The 20,861-nt window shown below is 32.7% G+C and overlaps 1 protein-coding gene across 2 annotated transcripts in view; it reads left to right on the forward strand.

The window, feature by feature from the left end:
• The first annotated feature begins 209 nt into the window (after positions 1-209).
• Positions 210-20,861, forward strand: part of LOC118262889 (neuroligin-4, Y-linked) — an 89,939-nt gene continuing 69,287 nt past the window's right edge. For both annotated transcript variants that reach the window (XM_050697243.1, XM_050697244.1), the window contains exon 1: positions 210-418. The gene's annotated coding sequence lies outside the window, so the exon portion shown is untranslated. The remainder of the gene's footprint in view (positions 419-20,861) is intronic.

Below are 20,861 nucleotides of genomic sequence, written 5' to 3' on the forward strand. Positions count from 1 at the left end.
GGAAATCCCTTAACATATCCACCCTAACTGCAGCCTCCAGCAACCGAGGAGCTTTCATATTGACCTATACGTATTACGAGTACTCTCCGTACACTTTCAGGGCGTGCGAACGAGATGGAACACTCCAAACGCTTGAAAACTGCCGAGAGAGAAAGGGATAGATGTAACGGAGCGAAAGGCCCGGCCTGAACGTTTCAGTGTAGCCTGAACGTTGGAAAGCCTCGGTACGGCTCTATCCTTCACTATACACGTGCGTATGTTAAAAAAATAGCCAAAATATAGACTCGGTGTTCGTTGACTGGTCGACGGAGTGCAGTCGAGTGCAGTGTTTCCCAAATTGATTCAGTGTGTTTAAACTTCTGTGCTGTGTCTATAGTGTATCCCAGTGATTTGTTCGTTCCCGCTAGACACGTTCTATGTGAGTAATTTCTATGTATTTTTTCACGTTTTCTAAAGATTTTTTCGACGTTTTTTGGTGATATTTGTCTTTACAGTTTAGAATAACACCCATTTTAGTAGCGATAAAAATGAATTTATACCAAAATACGACATTATTTTTTAATATTCACACCGGTATTATACATTAAAATTATTATGTGAAATGCCATAAAATTTACATTTCATCTAAATAAATCTGATATAATGTGTGATGGTTATAAAATTGTGTTGACTATAAACAGTTATTAAAATCTATAAATAAATTTAAATAGTTGAGTACTAACCCTATAATTATGGACACGCTAAAGACTTGGTTTGGGGTTATAATTTATGTATGTGACATGAATTTTAAATTTATATTTTTATACATTTAAGTAATTTTGTTTATATTGTTGAAAGAATTTTATATTAGCTTCTGGATACGAGGTTTATCGGTTATACCAGTGATTACAGAAAGCAGTGCATGAATATCGAGTGTGATTTTAAATCAATTTTAAATTAATTACATTTTATTATTATTTTATAAATTAGTGCCATTATAATATAGTTATATAATTATTTTATATAAGTACTAACGTTATATATGGAAACATTTTAATAATTAATTTAGTTATCATAATAATTTGTATGTATTTGGTAAAATTATAATTTTGTGTAATACAATATTTTGTGATTTTTGTAGGATTTGATCGAACTATTCTATTTTGATGGAAACATTGTTTTTTAGTACTACTGCGTGAATAACTATAATGAGCTTACAGTTATTTTCGTCACTTACTTTAATTTATATTACTTTTTACTAGTAATCTCGTATGTTTTCGAAGTTAATTAAACAATTTCGATACATTTTGTTAAAGATAGATAAGATAGATTATTAATCTTGATTATACACCATTAATAAAAAAGATTACAAAAGAAGAAGAATTAAAATAATGGGCACAAAGGCGGGCTTATCACTGATAGTGATTTCTACCAGACAACCTTGGAGTGGACATAATGTTAAAGTAATATTTATACGAATTGGATAGTTGATTTTATTTGCAAATATTGTACCTAATGTTTAATATACATTATCCAGATTATAATGTCACTGAGCGGAATGGTGACAACAGTAAACAGGCTTTGTACCTAAAAACTGACTTCTGAGGAGGATACGACCTTCTTTTCGAAGGAACTTACGTTTGATAGAGATCGGGCATGTTTGCTACGCCTTTTTTTGAGGTGGGAAAAACATCTAATGATTTCTCTCGCCATGGGTGAGGCGAGTAGGAGAGTGAGTCTCTTACTGACTAAAAACCACTCCGTTTCTAATACTTCTTTTCGAGCCAGGGCCTCGGTAAACTCACTAGGTAGTCTTGGCTACACCTGAATGTTTTTTAACTGTGGTTGTCAACAACTTGCCGGGAATGGAGGTTACAGCAAACTTTTTTATTTAGAGAAAGGTCATAATCCAGGAGTAGACTAAGATGGGCCGTTGATAATGTTGATGAGGTCAACGTACCTAGAGCATATTAAAATACCAATAAATTTGAGCCTGGATGCAAAGAGAAGTTGTCATAACTAGATTTCCATTAGACATAATTCGTGACTTTTTACGGTGAGCGTGAGACAGTGCAAACTACACCCTTTTCTGTTTTCTAACATGCAGTGCCATACTACGAAAACGTTGCCAATTGATAAGCCCATATCTTGGTGCTTAAACATCTACACCTTTTTACTTATCATCATTGGATTACCCATTTGTATTGTCGCAGTGCACAATCACATTATGACATCTCCTCTTTGAACTTGCTTCATGGTCTGGATATATTGTAAATGCAATAGAGAGAGGACTTTACAACCTTTAACACCGTGCTAAGAAACAAATCTAATTTAAGATTTTCTTCAAAGACTTGTAGTTTTATTTACCCCAGAGACTTTTCCACTATTGTACCGTTTACAGTAGCTCCGTGATCAGAAAAGTTAGAAATAAAAGCTAAACTATAAAGGGGCTATAAAAGTAAATGTTAGTTTTTGGGATCACTATAGGTTTTCGGTTTACGTTCAAACGCAATGTTGTGGTGTCACGCATTGGCTTTATTTATGATTTGTATAAGTATTGATTTAAGCAAATAGTTTTGTTTAATGTCACGCCTGTTGTTTGCTGAGGCAGTTGAATGCGCGGTGGCTGTCGTGCAACGTGTCGCGGGTTTGATTTGATACGCACGGAACAACTCGTTTTGTGATTCACAGATTGTTGTTCTGGGTGTCATGTTTATGTGAAATAGTATGTTTGTAAATGCACCCACGACACAGGAGAAAATCCGAATGTGGGATTTTTATGTGAATAGGAAAGGTTAAAGTTATATTATTGTAAATCTGCAATATTAACACCGTATTTTTGACTCCTAACTCTCGATCAAAATATCTCGTCCGTTTATATTTCGGACTTTATCAAACAAACTGCCAGCGCCCCTTTTTCATCCTTTTACACAAATAAATCCCATGAAATGTAAAGCTAATAAAATGGAGCGTGAGTATTCGGCTAAGGAAGAATTTTATAAAATTCCTCCCCTCAAGGGTGATACGAGGTCAAACAGACTTAGAATCATGCGATCATTTCGACACCAGCAATTTATACTACGCTAACTCGAAATTTGGAAAAATCTTTTTTTATGATTAAAATGTGTGTTTACACACGTCATAAAAAAATTGAGAAGATATATGCAAAAATAAGAAAGTTACAAATCTTATAAAACGCTAAGTAAAGGTACTTTTTGAAATCACTCGATTTATATTACGCCAACTATTATTAGCGGAGTGTGCGCGGGGATCACTTTGGTCAAAATCCGTGCAACACTGCACTAACTCATAGTTAGCGTATTTTAGTGCGTTCGTGTGTATACTTGTTTGTTTGTAAAATGAACGACTTAGCGACTTTTACATAGTAAATACTTATGTGTTAACGTATTAATTAGTTTATTAATGGTACGTTGACTATTCTTTTTGTGAGTAAGTACATGTTCTTTATAAAATATTGAAATATGCATCAGATGATTGATCATGCACTACGACGTCCCGTACTACACTACGCTAACATAAGATAGACGTGTAAAACTAAAATACACAACAACCGAATAAATAATATTAAAAAGAAGACTATTAAAAAGGGCCTAGTAAATGGTTTTAGTCTCTTTCCCGGGCTTGACAAATAATTAATGAGTGATAACAGCTGTAGCTGGTAAACATTTTGTATTACATTGTATGTTAAGTACTGAGTCTATTCTTGGCAGGTTTTAATCCCAGAAATCAAATGTTATATCAAAATAAATATTTAACAAAATGTGCTCAATTTTTCTGTTTAGTAAAATTTGATAATGTGAACTGTTAGTACATACATACATGCATACATAACCTCACGCCTGTCTTCCATTGGGGTGAGCAAATACAATAAAACTGTAACTGTTAGTCTATACATAAATCAGTAATCTATAAATTAAGACACATCTGTTTAATATGATAATCATTCCTACGTTAATAAAGACACCCAGTATATTATTCCAAGCTACACATTCTCACTAGTTCCAACATAATTCACACCACCCAAATTCCAAAACCAATAGCACACTACCACATATTTTACATATAACACTGTGCCTAAGTCCCTTACTTAGCGGATCCTAGACATTTATCATGTCAGCCCTAATGTAAGGAATTCTATTATCCCTAAAGACATACGTTTATTTGATTACGACCAATTGGAATTCGTAGGCACACACGATCCAATTTCCTATTGGAAGAAATCATCAACGTTTGATGCGACGTTTCCACGATCAGCATTCTTTAATTCTGTAAAGGTAATATTTGATACTTTTGTGGGTTATGGAGATTTTTTTTTTTAATATTACCTCGTGTACTGACTAGGCGTCTTAAAAATTTTAACCGCTAAATAAAAACTCTTATTCAAAATTGGACTTAAAAATTTTAACCGCTTAGTTACCTTTACTTTAGGCCGGGTGTGTGTAAATCTTGAGTTTTGAGATATTGCACTTAAATTGTGTAGTGTCTAAGATATCTATAAGTGTCAAACTAGAATGGAGTAAGGTACAAAGGATCCGTATAGTAAACTTCTAATGCATTCATACGCTATCGCCATGGTAGAAAAGTTTGACAACAAGACATAGTTAACTTATTTACTTTTTTCTTTCACAAGCAGGTAACTAACAAAAATTTTAAACGTGCCAATATAAGAATTTAAAAACCAACACAATTCTTCGATGTTGATAATGGTTCCGAGGTATTACATTACAAAGCTTAAGACGTCTCGGGGGAAATTTCGAGAAGTCTTAATAGCTGTGAACGCATGGCAGGTTTTGGAGGTTATAACGTATTACGCACAATTTTTCCTTAATCGCCTGTTTCTAACAATAAATTCTGGCTGTATAGACCCAGGCTTAGTTGCGAATATCCCTTTTATCTGTCGGTGTCATAAGATACAAGTTAGGGATTACTTGGAAGTATAAATACGAGAGCTAGAATATTGGGAGGATAGTCAGGGTATGGTGTTAAGTATAGACAAGTTGGTAATGTTAGGTAGGAGACTGAATATTTGAGCTGTTATGTGCATTATGTCTTACTTCTATTTAATTTGTAGGCGTGCAGCAGACTACCAAGATTTTACGAATTCTTTTGTTTTAAGATTTGCAGGATTGTTTTGTAAATTGGTTGAATAAGTTGCGTATTCTGTTTGTTATTTTCAATATCAACCAATCAAAGAGCAGTGTATTATTTTTGATTATTTAAATTGCTTAAACTAAATTCTGCTAAATGATTTTCACATCAAACGCTTTAGTACATTCATCTAATATCGAAAATCTTTACATATTTCAGTACATTATCAAAAAAACATCAACCACTACATTCATCAAAAAAGAAATTAAAAAAATAATCTAAAAATTCACGAAAATGTCGCCCGAGTTTAACGAACCCCATCCGGCGTGTGTCATTACGGAAAATATTTTAATTTCCCTCCTAAAAACGAAAACTCAAAGTAGGGCTATAAAGAATAAATTAACGCAGGGCCAGTAGCAATCAAAAACCTATATAAAATGGCCGTAAAAACTTAGAGAAATTGACCCAAGAAACCTCTAAATAACTGAGGTCTATTAAAGAGAGGAATTCATGTAAACGTAGGGAATGTCGAACCATTTATTATAAGTCAATTTTCCAAAAATCGAACATTAATTGGCCAAATTACGTAGCGTTGAAATTTTATGAACATTTCATTTCGTAAAAGGTCTTTTTTATTGAAATGTTGGAACGACACGCCCACGAAGTTGGATTTTTCCACCATACATGAGCTATGTGGAAGATGTAATAGCTTTTTTTTGAGGGGGGAAATTCATCTAATGGCTTCTCCCGCCTTAGGTGAGGTAAGAGGGAGTGTCAGACTCTTACTGACTAAAAACCACCCCGTTCCTACTCCTGCTTTTCGAGCCGGCTAGGTAGTTCGCAGCTCCGGATCAGGCAAGATATAATAGCTAAGCTGTGAAACTATGTTTGTGACCATTTCCAAGAAAAGTAGCTGTGCTAGAAATTTTATAAACTTACGGTTCCTGTTATTTTTCGGTGACATTTATCAAAAGATATAGTTTATTTTTAAAATTTCAATAAAATATCCATAGAAAGTAATGTTCTGTAAAATATTTTATTACTATTTTATTAACTGCTTTATAGTAAAAGTAATATTTCGGTGTTATTACGTCTAAAGGAATATTCCAGAGATACGCATCGAAGTACAATATCTAAATCTATGAATGAACGTATGAAATACTTTTGTGAAGACATATTAGTTCTTTACAATTGAGCAGACATATGAAATGTAATACGAAAAATGAATTCTAGGCAAGAATTGAGCTTCAAGTTATTTTATTTTCAGTTCAAATAGAAATTGAATAGTGATTAAGATAATAAAAAATGATTATTGCTATTTTGTGATACGTCTTTATTAATTTGGAAATTGTGTGATTTATTCGTTTTCTATCAGTTTTTTTATTAGGTACACACATAATGACAATGGAAAACAGTATGGTGAGGTTTTTTTTGACATCACCCAAAGGCTTCTCCTGCCTTAGGCGAGACGAGAGGGAGTTTTAGACTCTTACTGACCAAAAGTCAACCCGTTCCTACTCCTGCACTTCGAACAGAGACACAGCGACATAATTTATTGAATACCCTACCTATATACAGTAGCACACGAGAAATATTTCCTACATGGCATATACCTACTGCAATATCTACCAAAACCTACAAATTAATTTTGTCCGAACAAAAAATGCTGGCACTGTTGCCCCATTCAACCCTCCCAATGCGATCGTCGTTCCGCAATACTAGAAGTACCTAATTGGGTCAGATAGACCCTTCGGACCATCCGCGTACAAAAACAATAAACGTATAGAAATCTGTAGTTATTTTCAATGCTTTTAGTGTTATTTGATCTTCATTTTTTGTGTTTGAACTGAGATTCAAAAGGGCTTATTTGTTTTTAAACAAATAGTCTGTATTTTTTTTGTGAATAAATTAAAAATATAGTTACTTAAGTAAGTTATTGATACCTATATGTATAACATAATACTTTGATTATAATAAAGCTTTGATTTGTTTATCTATGTATCTTAGATGACAAAATGAAAAAAGGCGTGTCTAATATTTTTTCATTACGTGCTAAATATATTTTTAATTTTCATACCCCATCATCATTTCTATTACACCATCTAAACAAACGAGCCACTCAATAAATAAATCAAATAAACTGGGAACGTTCATAATCAATATAACAGAAATGGATGAAACTTCTCAAAATATAAGTTTTAATTAATATTGACCGTTTATATAATGGAAAATCGGTCGTTCACCTTTCAAGGTAGGACCGTAGAATTTAATTACCAAACAATTCTCAGATACCAACTGTCCTGAAGATATATATTTTCAAATTAAAGCCCGCTCTAATTAACCGCGTAGAACAAATGGAACGGGGAACGAAATAATTAAAGTTATGTACAGTCGTTTGTAAATAACCTTACCTACTCGTACATACGAAGCCTATATAGCTTTTACATCAAGAGGTTTAGGCAGAAACGTATTATTAGTATGGCATATAATTATTTAATTCGTGCACGATGATTAATACATAGTAACTTTATTTATGGAGATAAATAAAGTCAAAAACAGAATAAGTGTGGGAGAGCATGCTTAAGTTTGGGAGAACCATGCTTCGGCACGAATGGGACGGGTCGGGTGGGAGATGGGTCAAGCCCAATTACCCCCTTCCTAATTTTCACAATCCCCAATTCCTCAACGCACCTTTAATTCCTAATTTCCAAAATGCCGGCAACGTACTTGTAACGTCTTTGGTGTTTTGGGTGTCCATGAGCGACGGCAATAACTTATTATCAGGTAATCCGTCTGCTCGTTTACTGGCTTATACCATAAAAAAGTTTTTCTTTCCATTGACAGACTATCGGAAAATTTAATTTAAATGTCAATGTCAAAGTCAAACATTTAGTTCAATCCTTAACTAAGCACTTTTGAAACGTCAAAACCGAAATTTTCATCGGTCTATCCGTCATTGAAGTTAGTATTTGAAGTAGTTGAGTTAATATTTGATAGAGCGTGTAGTTATCGAACTAAATGCCTTGAATTTGATTGGACTTAGTTTCAAACATCGTGCTAACTAAGCTTCGTATAAGAAGAAAATCAAAAACACTTTTTTCAACCTTAAAATTCAATTGATATGCTTTGAAAAGACTTTATACTACGTAGTTAGCAAATTTTATTTAACTAGTAAATTGTACGTTACTCAAAATTTACTAGTTAAATAAAATCATGCTCAAATATCTGCCATAACTTTTCAATGTGAGCAAATCTCAGAATTTAAACCTGAACAAATAGAAAGTTTTAAATAAATATCGTAAGTATATATGACTGTATGAAATATTAAATTATACGGGCATTGCTGGTGTGAGGTAATCAAATTAAATGAAGAGGAAATGAATTTCTGTATTTATGAGTTAAAACCATTCTGGAACAATCTTAATTAGGGTAGGGGTTAATAATAATTTGTTTTACATTATGAATAAAGCTGGTCTTCTTGCTTATGAGTAATTAATTGCTGTGACCGAACAATTTATTTCCCTTTGCGCCTGTTTCCACTTCACATAAGAACTCGATGAAATTATGTGACAGAAAGTTCATACAATTTGAGAAATAGTATGCCTTTTTTGAGAGGGTAAATCATCCAATGACTCCTCTCACACATAGAGTATCAAGACTATAACTGACTAAATAACAACCTGTTCCTACTCCTTTGCTTCGATTCGGAGCCTCCAGTAACCCGTTAAGTCTTTCGCGGCTCAGAAATAGTATGGCTGGATAATTGATTAGTTCAATTTATCATTTATAGATTTACGACAATTTTAACGTATAGGTAACAATTATCATTTTTACTTTCGATGCAATGTTTTTAACCTGATACAAATTGGATCGTTATTTCGCGACTGTCGCCGCGTCGTGTGTCGCGAAATGCTGCTCATGAATATGAGCCTCTAGCATGGCTTGAAACTAGTCGAGTTCCTCGTCAAAACGGTACGTGAGTAAGCCGATAACATAATAATTAATTTAGTATGTCTCACGAAAGTTACAATAAAATCAGAATTTTACTTTAATTTTTATTCATCACAGAGACTCAATCTGTGCTCACAACTGCGACAGTATCTCAAACAAATTGCGCGCAACGATAAGAGATTGATCCACTGTTTTCCTTTATTCTTGAATCAGTATGCAAAGTTGTTTCGCTACTTTCAAGATTATCTGCTTGGAACATTTAGTACCATCGAAGTTTTGAGATAAAACCTTTTTGTCTCTGAGTTTGTTACAGACAGCCGCATATCAAGCTATCCCAATGAAAGGTTTCTTCGATACAATTTTAACCTTATTTTATTTTGAAATTAAGTTGAAATTATATTGATGAATCTGATTTTTCGCAGCTTCTACTCCATTTTATATAATTTACATTTTAGCAACATGCTTATTTTTAGCACATAATATTTTCGTTTTATATGTTATATTTTTTCTCCAACTCAAATAGTTTGATCGATTACTTTGTTATTTATAGTAGACAAAATATACCTAGCCATTTTCGAGTTCTAAATATTGAAAATTTGCTCACATACGGCCGAACACACAAATTGAGAACCACACTTTTCATTTTGGAAAGTAAACAACTGAATTTTTTTGAAATATTTTTCGTCGAACACTTCATAAAATGGATGACCCGTTATGTTGCTGGGAAAATATTCAATAGTTCACTTTATTTTTATACGCTTTTATAATGTTTGTATGTAGAGGTACGTGACTAGAATTTTTATTATGATATTGTTTGACCATAAAAGCCTAGTCTAGTAGTCTCCATGATATATTGCTATTTGTATTGTATAAAGATGAAAAATTGTGTATGAATTTATGAATCACAATAAATATTACTTAGTTTTAGTTCGATATGAGCTATGCGACGTTGCTGTGGATGCGTTTGGCTTTCACCAATCATATTCATTGGTACACATAGCTTAGTACTGGTGGAAACGGTCACATAGTTTCACAGCTTAGCTATTACATCTTTGTAGCATTATAATATTGCATAGCACGTCTCAAGTAACAAAGCAACCTAACACTTCTAGGACAAATTAAATCCTAAAATATTTACTCTCTTTGTCTCTAAAATTATTATACTACATTTTCAACTGTCGGAAAAACCTAACAAAGATTTCATTAACTCAGTAATGAAACAAAGTCTTTTATAAACCCATAAACCAACAAAGCTCTCTTCAAAATACTTCTTTAAAACAAAGTTTTATTTACTAAACCATATAATCAAAGACTAAACCCATTTTTAAATCTAGAAAATTCGACTCTCAGTCCCTTCGCAGCCATTTCGATTTTATTCACCGCATAAAACAAAGTATTGAGTCTACAATTTCAAACTAAATACTTTTTCTAACTAGTTCATCAATGAAGGTTCTAATTGACTGGAGTTTTTACAGCCAGTCCTTAAGATGGCTTACAGTTAGGTATTATTGTTTTATTTTTAATTGAACGTTTTTTTTCTTACTTTTTTATTCTTCGTTCACTTGTTTCTTTGAGTTATTCTTTATTTTTTGTTCTTCGATTAAGTCTTAATCTTTTTTAAGAATGTTTCGTTTCGTCAAAATTTTGTTTGTGTTTTAAGCCAGTTCATAATGAGATTGTAAAGTATGTTGCATCTAACATTTAAAAGTTTGTTTTTGTAATGTTTGATGCGCTTTTACTTTAAATTGAGACGATTTTCGTACATTTTTGTGTAAGGTAGGTTAAAAAATGGAGGGCAATCAAAATTTTAAAGCTACAATATTTGATTTTTGAACTTAATTAAACAAATAAACCGATGTCTCTTACTTTTATAAGATATGCCTTAATTTTATAATAACTATCATGAGTCATACTAAATTAATTATTATATTATTGGCTTACTCATGTAACTCGACTAGTTTCAAGCCTCATAGAGATAGAAAAGAGAGATTGAAGATATTCCTTATTGCTCCAAATCCCAAATTTTCCACCCATCTTCATTTGGAAAAAAAAAGATAAATTCTTCTTAGCTTCGAGACCAAATACTTCACCAGACAATCCATACTTAACATGCAAATAATTACACGTAAACCATATCCATAGCAAAAAACGAAAACAATAATTAAAACCATACCTCTAATTTCCTACATAAATCAACATCAAACAAAAAGCTACCAACATGCACTACAAATTGAAATCAAATTCAAATGGCAATAGCAATATAATTATCCAATCTCATACTATTATTAAACAATAAGTCTCCTTACATGAAATTATAGTACATAACCCTTTCCGTGGAGGGGTACTGTGTAACTAGGCAGGGACACGCACATAATTATAGTCACGCACGGTCTTAAAGACCTGGGTGGCGTTTGCAGGGTTGGAACTTACTAGTTTTATGTGCATCCCTCACGCTTTTGTTGTAGTTATGACGATGTTGCAATGCTGTTATTGTAATTTTACGTGTAAAAAAAGAAATACCATCACATATAAACATATGTAAGTAACATATAAACGTATGTAGTAGTATTTCTTGTTTTTTGTAAATAGAGTTTTTTAGGTGAAACTTGTTTTCTAATTCAAATCAATACAATTACATCGTGTTTTAAACACATAAAGGCATTTTTAAACTTTTGTTCCAATGGCGAGAAAATAACACCAAAATTTCTCAGTAGTCTGCAGCTAAGGAGTAGCAATCTTTGTCAGAATCTGTAATACCAGAAGGGCCCAAGTGAATAGTTTGCGTATAGGCAGACGTGCTCCATCGTAGGCCACTTTATCGCTTACCACCAAGCGAGATTGTCGCCAAACGTAATCTATCAAAAATTTATAAAAAAAATCAACGATATTTTGTTCAGTATTATAAAGTTTAACTATCTCTATTCCAATATTTCAAATTTTTTATTTAAAAATTTTGCACCAAACAGTACCTATTCAATATAATATTATTATACTAATCCCACTTTACATAGATACCTATCAATTTCACATCAATACTTTTATTTGCGTTGGGACTCAAATCACAATTTAAATTGTCAATTTTTTTTTTCTAAATGTCACGATGTAATGTTCAATCAATCATGAATATTTAAACGCTAAAGTGAGCGTCTATTTTTGTCATTTTCAAATGTATTTTTGATTTGTAAAACTGGACACAGATGTATCTGATGTTAACATGAAACAAAATACTTTATTTTTTGTATCGTTTGAAATCTGTACTTTTTGAGGTCCTCGCATATGTAAATTTCCTATGTGGGTGGAGACAACAATATTTTTTAGGATATCTGTTCAGTATATTTTGTCTCCCCTTAAGTACTGTGAAACAAAAAAGAGATATATTGAGAACTAGCTTTTGCCCGCGACTTCGTTCGCGTGGAATAGTGACTTCCGGCAAATTTTTGGTTTTAACCACATAGTTCCCGATCTCGCGGGATCTCTTCAAAAATGAGATGTGGAAGATATTCCAGGGAACTCTTCAAAAATCAACGTAATGAGCTCTGCGTTTGAATTTAATAGATGTATACTCACTTAGGGCATTGAAAAAATAGTTTAAAAACGGACTTAAACTAACTTAAAACTAAAGTAAGCTACGAATTACGAATTTATAACAATTAAAAAAGAAACTATATTACAACCTATCCTCTATGCTATAATAACCAAGCTTAAACTAAATAATTTAAAAGAAACGACTTAAATCTAATCTAATTAATTTATAAATTAGACTTACAATTTTATTAAAAAAACTAACTACAGTAACTACTAATAATCGATATCAAACTAAACCTACGTTAAATAGTTTAACCAGAAAACCAGGAAAACCCAACAAATAAACTTATTAATTGACAAATACAACGAAACCAATTTAGAATATACGAAACAGCAGGACCACTACAGACAAATAATCATACGACTGATAATACACTTTTTCTACGATAGTACCGAAGCGCTCGGCCGATACCCAACCAAATGAATGTAACGAAACCATAGCGCGATCTATTTCGATCCCATCTATCGAGGATAAAGACAACTTGGATTATTTATTTATACTCCGTTCGGGCATTTTCTTTGTACTAAAAGTTTAATTAATTTAACTTTTTCAGTTACTTACTTATACTTAGGACGTGTCGATACATACCTATCAATTTCACATCAATAATTTTATTTGCGTTGGAACTCAAATCACAATTTAAATTGTCAACTTTTTTTTTTCTAAATGTTACGATGTAATATTCAATCAATCATGAATATTTAAACGGTAAAGTGAGCGTCTATTTTTGTCATTTTCAAACTATATCTGTACCAAATTTGAATCCGTCAAATAGTTGCGGAGATTAGATGGTATAAGCATAGAATGTTCGACTTGATTCTTTAATTTGACATAACTTTTTTTTTATGAACCGATTGACATGAAACAAACGGTAAAACTGTAAATTTAAGCATTCTCGCATATGTAAATTTCCTATGTGGGTGGAGACAACATTATTTTTAGGATATCTGTTCAGTTAATTACATTTTTGGGTTCGACATCGACATAACAATAACCCCTGCTATTTTTTTATTTTTATTTTCAATGTACAGACAGCACTTTTCTACGATTTTATTATATGTATAGATTGTAACAAATATCAAGTTTTTTTTCTTCAATATTAAGTGTACTGATACCAACGTACAGAGAGCTATGTATGGTATAACACCAAGAGCTACTGGGGTTCCGGCTCGAAAAACAGGAGTAAAAATGAAGTGGTTTTTTAATCAGTAAGAGTCAAACACTCCTTCTCGCCTCACCTAAGGGGAGAGAAGCCACGGCATTTTTACTGAACTATTTTATTATTAGAAAACATTGCACTATCCAAAGTATTCATCCAATTACTTGACACCCATTTATCCAATGTATAAAAAGAAGATTCTCTCACAATCAAATACGTTTTCATAGAACATTATAAGTAAAAATTCAGTCCAGAATTATTACGAAATAGGTACTTGTACCCAACAATCTTTGTAGAACTTTTCGAAAATTTAATTCCGTTGTAAAACCTGGCTCTGTGAATTATGTCTTTGTCTTTTTGGGGACACGTAGTACTTCTAGATAGAAAATTGGGTCAGACGTTAGTTGGTTCTGCTGAATGATAAGCAGTTTGTATTTTACTGCAGTCGTTTATAGGAGACATGTTGTCAGGTACAATGCACAGTGAATATTGTCGTTGTTGTTGAAAATTATGTTCTGGTTATGTCTTTTTATTTTTTCGAATGGAGTAGATAGAGGTCAACAGTAACCACGTTTATAACGAGTTTTGGAGTTGATCTATTGCTGTATAGAAATTTGCTATGTCCTACCTAAATTAGAATATCCTACTAATGACTTATCATTCATGTAGGTTTTATTGTACCTGTACATTGTGACTTTTTCCAAGCTATATGTACTTTTAAGATTAGACACCACTGACAAATTTACAGGCTGTTGTTTATGTATGTGTATGAATGTATTAGTATCAAATCATTGAACATATCAGTTTTAGTGACTATAGTAATGGTACAAGAGCATGTTAGCTCACGAGAGAGACTTACATAGGCAAGAGGTGGACGATTATTAAATTATAGAAAATAATTATCACGGAGTAAAGTATTTAAACAATTATGAATCGAATATCTCTCATTTACACAATTACTTAACAAAATAAACTAAGCCATTTTGTCCCTGTTCTCTCTATGGGAATGTACATACAATGAATGGAACTTCAAACAGTCGTTACATATAAAATTGATACTTTTGTAACAAAACTCCTTTCAACTTATAATTGAGCGGTACTTAAGACATTTGTTATTTGTTACTTCAACAACTTACTAATTTAATTACTAAACTTTTGTCCAATACCGACATATTTTCAAAGGGGAATTTGTTAGGGGTAGTATTTGTACTTGTTTGGTGGTTAGAAGAATTACTTTGTACCTATTGGTTAAAATACGTTTTAGAGAATGAATTCGAAATTGTTGAATTGGATCAAGAAATCAAAAGATATAAAGTAAATGGTACTAATACCTTCAAAATTACATCTGGTGTTAGACAACAGACCTTTTTTTGACGGAGGAATCCGACGATTTTTTCCACCTTGGGTGAGGCGAGAGGGAGTGTTAGACTCTTACTGACTAAAAATCACCCCATTCTTATTCCTGCTTTTCAAGCCGGAGGCTGATAGGTAGTTCGCAGCTCCAGATCAGGCATCAGCCCTACTGGGCCCCATCTGTGGAGACAATAGACCTTAATACAATAACTAACCAAAAATAGTTTGGTGTGTTATTATAGTGTACAACAATAGGAATTTATGGGAGCGATTAAAAGAATACGGTTCTTAAAAATAAATCTAAATAATATAGCTATATGACGTATTTTCGTCTAGCAATAGCTATGCCAAAAATGTGACGAAGAAAAAATTATTTTATAAAGACTTTTTTCAAATAATTTACAAGTGACTGGTCCCTAAAAGCTTTCGAATATTTTTATATTAGTATTCAGAACATGTTCACATGGAGGAATATCATTACAATATGAGTTAACTCTTTAATAAATTTTCGTAGGAATGGGGTGTGATATTCCCCCGCTCGTAGGGAGGATATCCCACGCCCAGAGGACTCAATTGTAATGTATATTTGTATTTACAACTACATATTTTACTATGGACATTGGACATAATAAAACCTTGGCTATTGTCCAAACTAGCCATTTTTGTTATTGTTGCCGGCCGTAAAAAGTAACGCTGGGAATATTAAGTATGTATATTAACAGGACAAACTTGTATATGAGAATTAAAGTCTTCTTAATAATAAGTACTCAGTAGACAAGCCGTACTGATATTTTGATTTCTAATTTTTGTACACGACTTAAATGGTGAGGCTTCAGGTTTAAACTCAATGACGTAGAACGTGGTTTAAACCCCAAAAGGTGCATTCAATTGATCCAATAACTTATTTGTTGATGGGTGAGGCTAAGAATTTTGACGCATTTTTTACGCAATGTTTTCATCGTCGTATGTTAAAGAAAAATTATCAATGCTTCTATATAAGACCCTTTTTAACCACGCATTTTTTACATTTTTGAAAATTTTCTCCCAAAAAAATATTTAAGAATGATGAAACCTTGGTACGTGATTGTCACCTTTTGGTGTGAAAGTATTTACAGTAAGGTTAATAGACAAGGTATGAAAATAAAAATATAATCAGTCCGTTAATTACATTGAAAGTTTGTGTCTTTTTTGTTCTTTTAATGTTTAATACGATTTTAAATAGCATAGTTAACCCGCCAATCACTCTAAACCCTTTTATCTAGAATTAACGTTCAAACCAACCGATACACCGCTTCATTAGCGATATCACGAAAAACCAACCAATCTCGCTGTGACGTCACGAAAGCCATTAGCCCACACAATGCCCGGTAACCAACGATGGTTTTTAAAACAATAGATATTTTAATTACCACCGGCGACGGTCAATGTATATTGCAGTAAAAATGAGGAATGTTTTCCATTTTGTTTATTGGATTTGTTTTACTCTTATTTTGGTTTTACAGCAAATGAGTATTGTGTTGTTCATTAGTAATTTTATGGTATGTGTCTCTAGTTCATTGTGACTTGTTGTTATTTTTTATATTTATACAAGCATCTGCCAGCAGCTTTGTCTACGTTCTCGTTGAACATAAAATTTCCTATCACCCAAGTCAGTTTATATTTTGTTTGTATACCAATTTTTATCAAAATACGGTTAGTAGTTTAACGTTTAGATTGACGTTCAAATATTCAAACACGGTTAAAAAAATACATTTGTAATATTACTGTGATTATAATAGTTATGATAAAACAAACTCGTGATTAGTGTTTAGGCTTAGTGATGTGAATTGACTATCACTTACATAAATTTATCGCCGTATCAATTCATTCGAGACATACTTATGCCTAAGTGATAAACCATCGCCCCACAACTCAGGAGAAACTCAAAGCAATAACTTTTTCTTAGTTACCGAAAAGTAAATTGCCCTTGAAAGCGACGAAAATTCTTCGAAAGATATCAAATAAATAGCCTTCCTTCCACTCAAACGCAGTACAAACAATTTTTCCGTCTATTTCATCTAATAGAAAAATATCTTCGCTCATTCGCCCAATATCTTCTACATTTGAAACAAAAGACTGTATTTTCCAAGTCAGTAAATTAATTTGTGGCCTCGAGTCAATGTAGCGTAACAGCTGATGACTCTAAATCTCAGGATATCATCAATTTCGTAAGAAAAGTTAATGTTAGGTTCGGTTCAGTGGCTGCCATTTTGGTTTTTCCTCGTGTCGGTTGAGTGACGCAAGCCGCCATTTTGGAGTTTTCTTCGTACTTAGTGTCTAGAGGATTGTTGGCAAGCAAAAACTGGAGTTGATTACGATAGCATTTCTTTAAATACTTAATGTGGATAGTGAACAATATTTATTTATTATTTAATTTTTAACCGTGGTTATCCCACTATAGGGCAAAGGTCTCCCTACCCTCCTTCCACTAGTCTCTGTGCAGAGCTGTCTTTAGCCAATTCTTAGGTGAACAACAATAGAAAATAATAATGGTTTATTCTTATAAGTATAAAATTTTATAAATATATTAACATTATGTAGGTATTTATTTAGGTAGGCAGAGATTATATCTATAAGTAGATGTCTATAAGTAGGTGTGATATATCATAACCTTTATTTGGGGGTGAACATCAAGCAATGTCAGACTCTTACTGATTAATAACCACCCTATTCTTAGTCCCGCTTTGAGCCGGAATCCGTGTAACCTGTTAAGTCGTCCGCAGCTCCGGATAATATTTGATAACCTAAGGTATAAAGTTATCATTAGCAAAAGGGATACATTTATCATATTTTTTCCAAAGGGATGATGTAAAAAAATGCTTCATATTTCTAAAAATGTTCATAAATTAGAACAATTTTGTTTCGTATCGAATTATGTTGAAAAAAGTGGCTCGTTAGAAGAGCTTGTTAACAAAACATTTCAAAGCCTTCAATATACTTTAACGAGAGTAATGTTTTTTTCATAAAAAATGCGTGTAATAATAAGGCAACGTAAATAACTTGAAAGGCGACTTTTTACTTAGAATTTTGCGCGTGTAACATTACTTTTTTAATTCGAATCTCTTTTTGCAGCTTTAACAAATATGTTAGTGACATTTATTTTGAATTTTGTAGTTTTTTTAAGAATTGTGTATTTTAAAATTTCAGATTTACTTAACTAAGTTTTAAAGAACAAAATATTATTATATGGCATAATGTTCTATTCGAAATTTGAAATGAGTATTATTATTTAAATTTAAGTTTTATATAATTTTGAAATAATATTCTTATGACGATTTACCTAGAAGACATCTATTTTCTGATTGTTTTTAAAAAATGAAGCTTCTGTGGTAAATTCATTTTTTACCAAACTATAAAAACTTACATTCAATTCATCATCACCGCCATCCACACACACGACAAAAAACAAAGCATCAAAATTCACTTACGCGAACACATTCTCCAGAAACAACCAAAAAGATTTACTCCAAATAATATTAATAAACTATCCAAGGTCATATGTTACCCTGACCCCCGAACACAATATATTTCAAGGCAAAAACAAACACCAATCTTTGTAACAAACATTTATTTTTTTCGCTTCCCGTCGACAAGCGAAACAAAACGTTTTCTATGACGTAATATTTGGCATATGTTTGTAACCAACGCTATGTGTTGGCCAAGTATGGGTTGAAAAAACTTTGGCCAGGGTATGGAACTTTAATATACAGGCTGGTAGTTTCAAACTTGATCGTAGTTCTTTTGTTTTATTGAACTGTATAACAATGAAGTGTATTATAACCAATTTTGCATTTGAAACAATATTTGTATTAATCAACAAAGATGTTTTTCATTCCTATTAAAATTAGAACACGTTCGTTGGTTTCTTACTATTATGCTAACAGTAATTTAATGGTATCTAACAGTAATTAACCCAGTACTTGTTTTCACTCAAGAACGCAGTAGCAAATTACTATTTTTAAGCGGGTAAACGAGCAGACTGATCACCTGATGGTAGACAATCGTCGCCACCCATGGACACCCGAAACACCAGAGGCGTTACAACTGCGTTGCCCGCCTTTTGGGGGTTAGGAATTTAAGGGTTGTTAGGGAATCCCTCCTCACTCACTCACACAACAAAGTTACTTCACATACATGTTATATCTGGTGTTTGTTCCCCTCTCTTTGAAACAAAATATTTTTATAAAAAACACCTCTAAAATATCAATATGGCAGACAATAATGGTTGTACCACAAAAGTTCCACACCCTTTAGCTACATGTCACGGATAGTTAGCATCGTTCGATCGTTACCTAACACGACTGTTACCGACCTACTTCTGTGAAACAATAGTTACGTAATTCTTTGTTTTATATATAAAACGTTATGATTGCGATAAATATTGGAAGTTATTGAATAACTTGTCACGTTTTATACATTTTATTTTTGTGTGTATCTACAACCTTTGTGTAGGACACAAACCAATGCTTTGTAAATAAAAGTATATTGCTCATCTATCTATATTATTTTGTATCAAATGTATCGTCACGCCTCTTATTACTTTAGGGATTGGCAGAGGCATGTAATGCCACTGTACACACTTTTCACAATTTGTGTTATAAGTCCCATGTAATAGGGGGTGAGCCTTTTGCCATAATATACTGGGCACAATTCCGGGCTCCGACCAACTGAGAAATTTGCAGTCGGACAGTAGCACTTGCAACCATTCGACCAACGAGCCAATATATTATTTTGTTTCCACGGATTATAATTAAACGAACGAATATTTACGATAATTTCAAATTTCAACTTTCGAGAAACGGCAACCACTGTTCAAATCTACATTTTTGTATTATCAAAAGAATATTCTGGGCTTCTGTTCAAATGCCCCCAAGAGCCATGGTAACCAGTTTCACAAAAGCACAAAATGAACTAACGTTTACTCTGCTATATCGGATTTCCACAGAACGGGGAATATTTTGTCATAATGCCTAAAGGAGTTTCCTGTCAACATTAATTGCTACCATCAAAGACTCGACTGGTATTCTCAAACGAAATTGGCCTTTATTACAGTTGTCAAAACAGTCAATTATAAAGTTAATTTACTGTGCCACGGTAATGACAAAAGCCAGGGTAATGACAAGGCTACTAAGGGTAATGATGGCGTATACTCGGTACCCTCGCGTTTTTGTCATTTTTGTATTATATGTGTTGTGTTTTAATTTCATAGGTGAACGAATTTTGTACAAAGGGCTCAGAAGTGTGGGTTTTTGGCGCGAGTAAAGGTTGGACTTGCAAAAAATGTTATAAATTACATTTTAATTCACCATTGGTAATATTTATGATTGGCAATTTAGTTTTTATTCTTCAAAGTCAGTTCAGTATGTCCATTTTCAAGAAAATTTTGACAATTCAAATAAAGAAAAACCAATAAAAAGATAGTGTGTACTTGAGAAAGATTTTTACGTACGAATATCTCTACTGAGATTTAATACTAGTGCTTCCAGAATCCCGAAATAGCTATTTTAAATAAAGTTCTCGAGTGTCAAGATCGCTTAATATTTTATGGTATCACTACACCTAATGGCAACTCGTAGCTGTTACCGAAAATCTCGTTTTTGAGATTTTCTACGAATTATTTTCAATGAACCTTAGGGTACTCTTTTGAAGAACGTGTTTTATTGGCATTTATTTCTAAAATAATAA

The sequence above is a fragment of the Spodoptera frugiperda genome, chromosome 12, assembly GCF_023101765.2.
Source record: "Spodoptera frugiperda isolate SF20-4 chromosome 12, AGI-APGP_CSIRO_Sfru_2.0, whole genome shotgun sequence".
Classification (NCBI taxonomy): Eukaryota; Metazoa; Arthropoda; class Insecta; order Lepidoptera; family Noctuidae; genus Spodoptera; species Spodoptera frugiperda.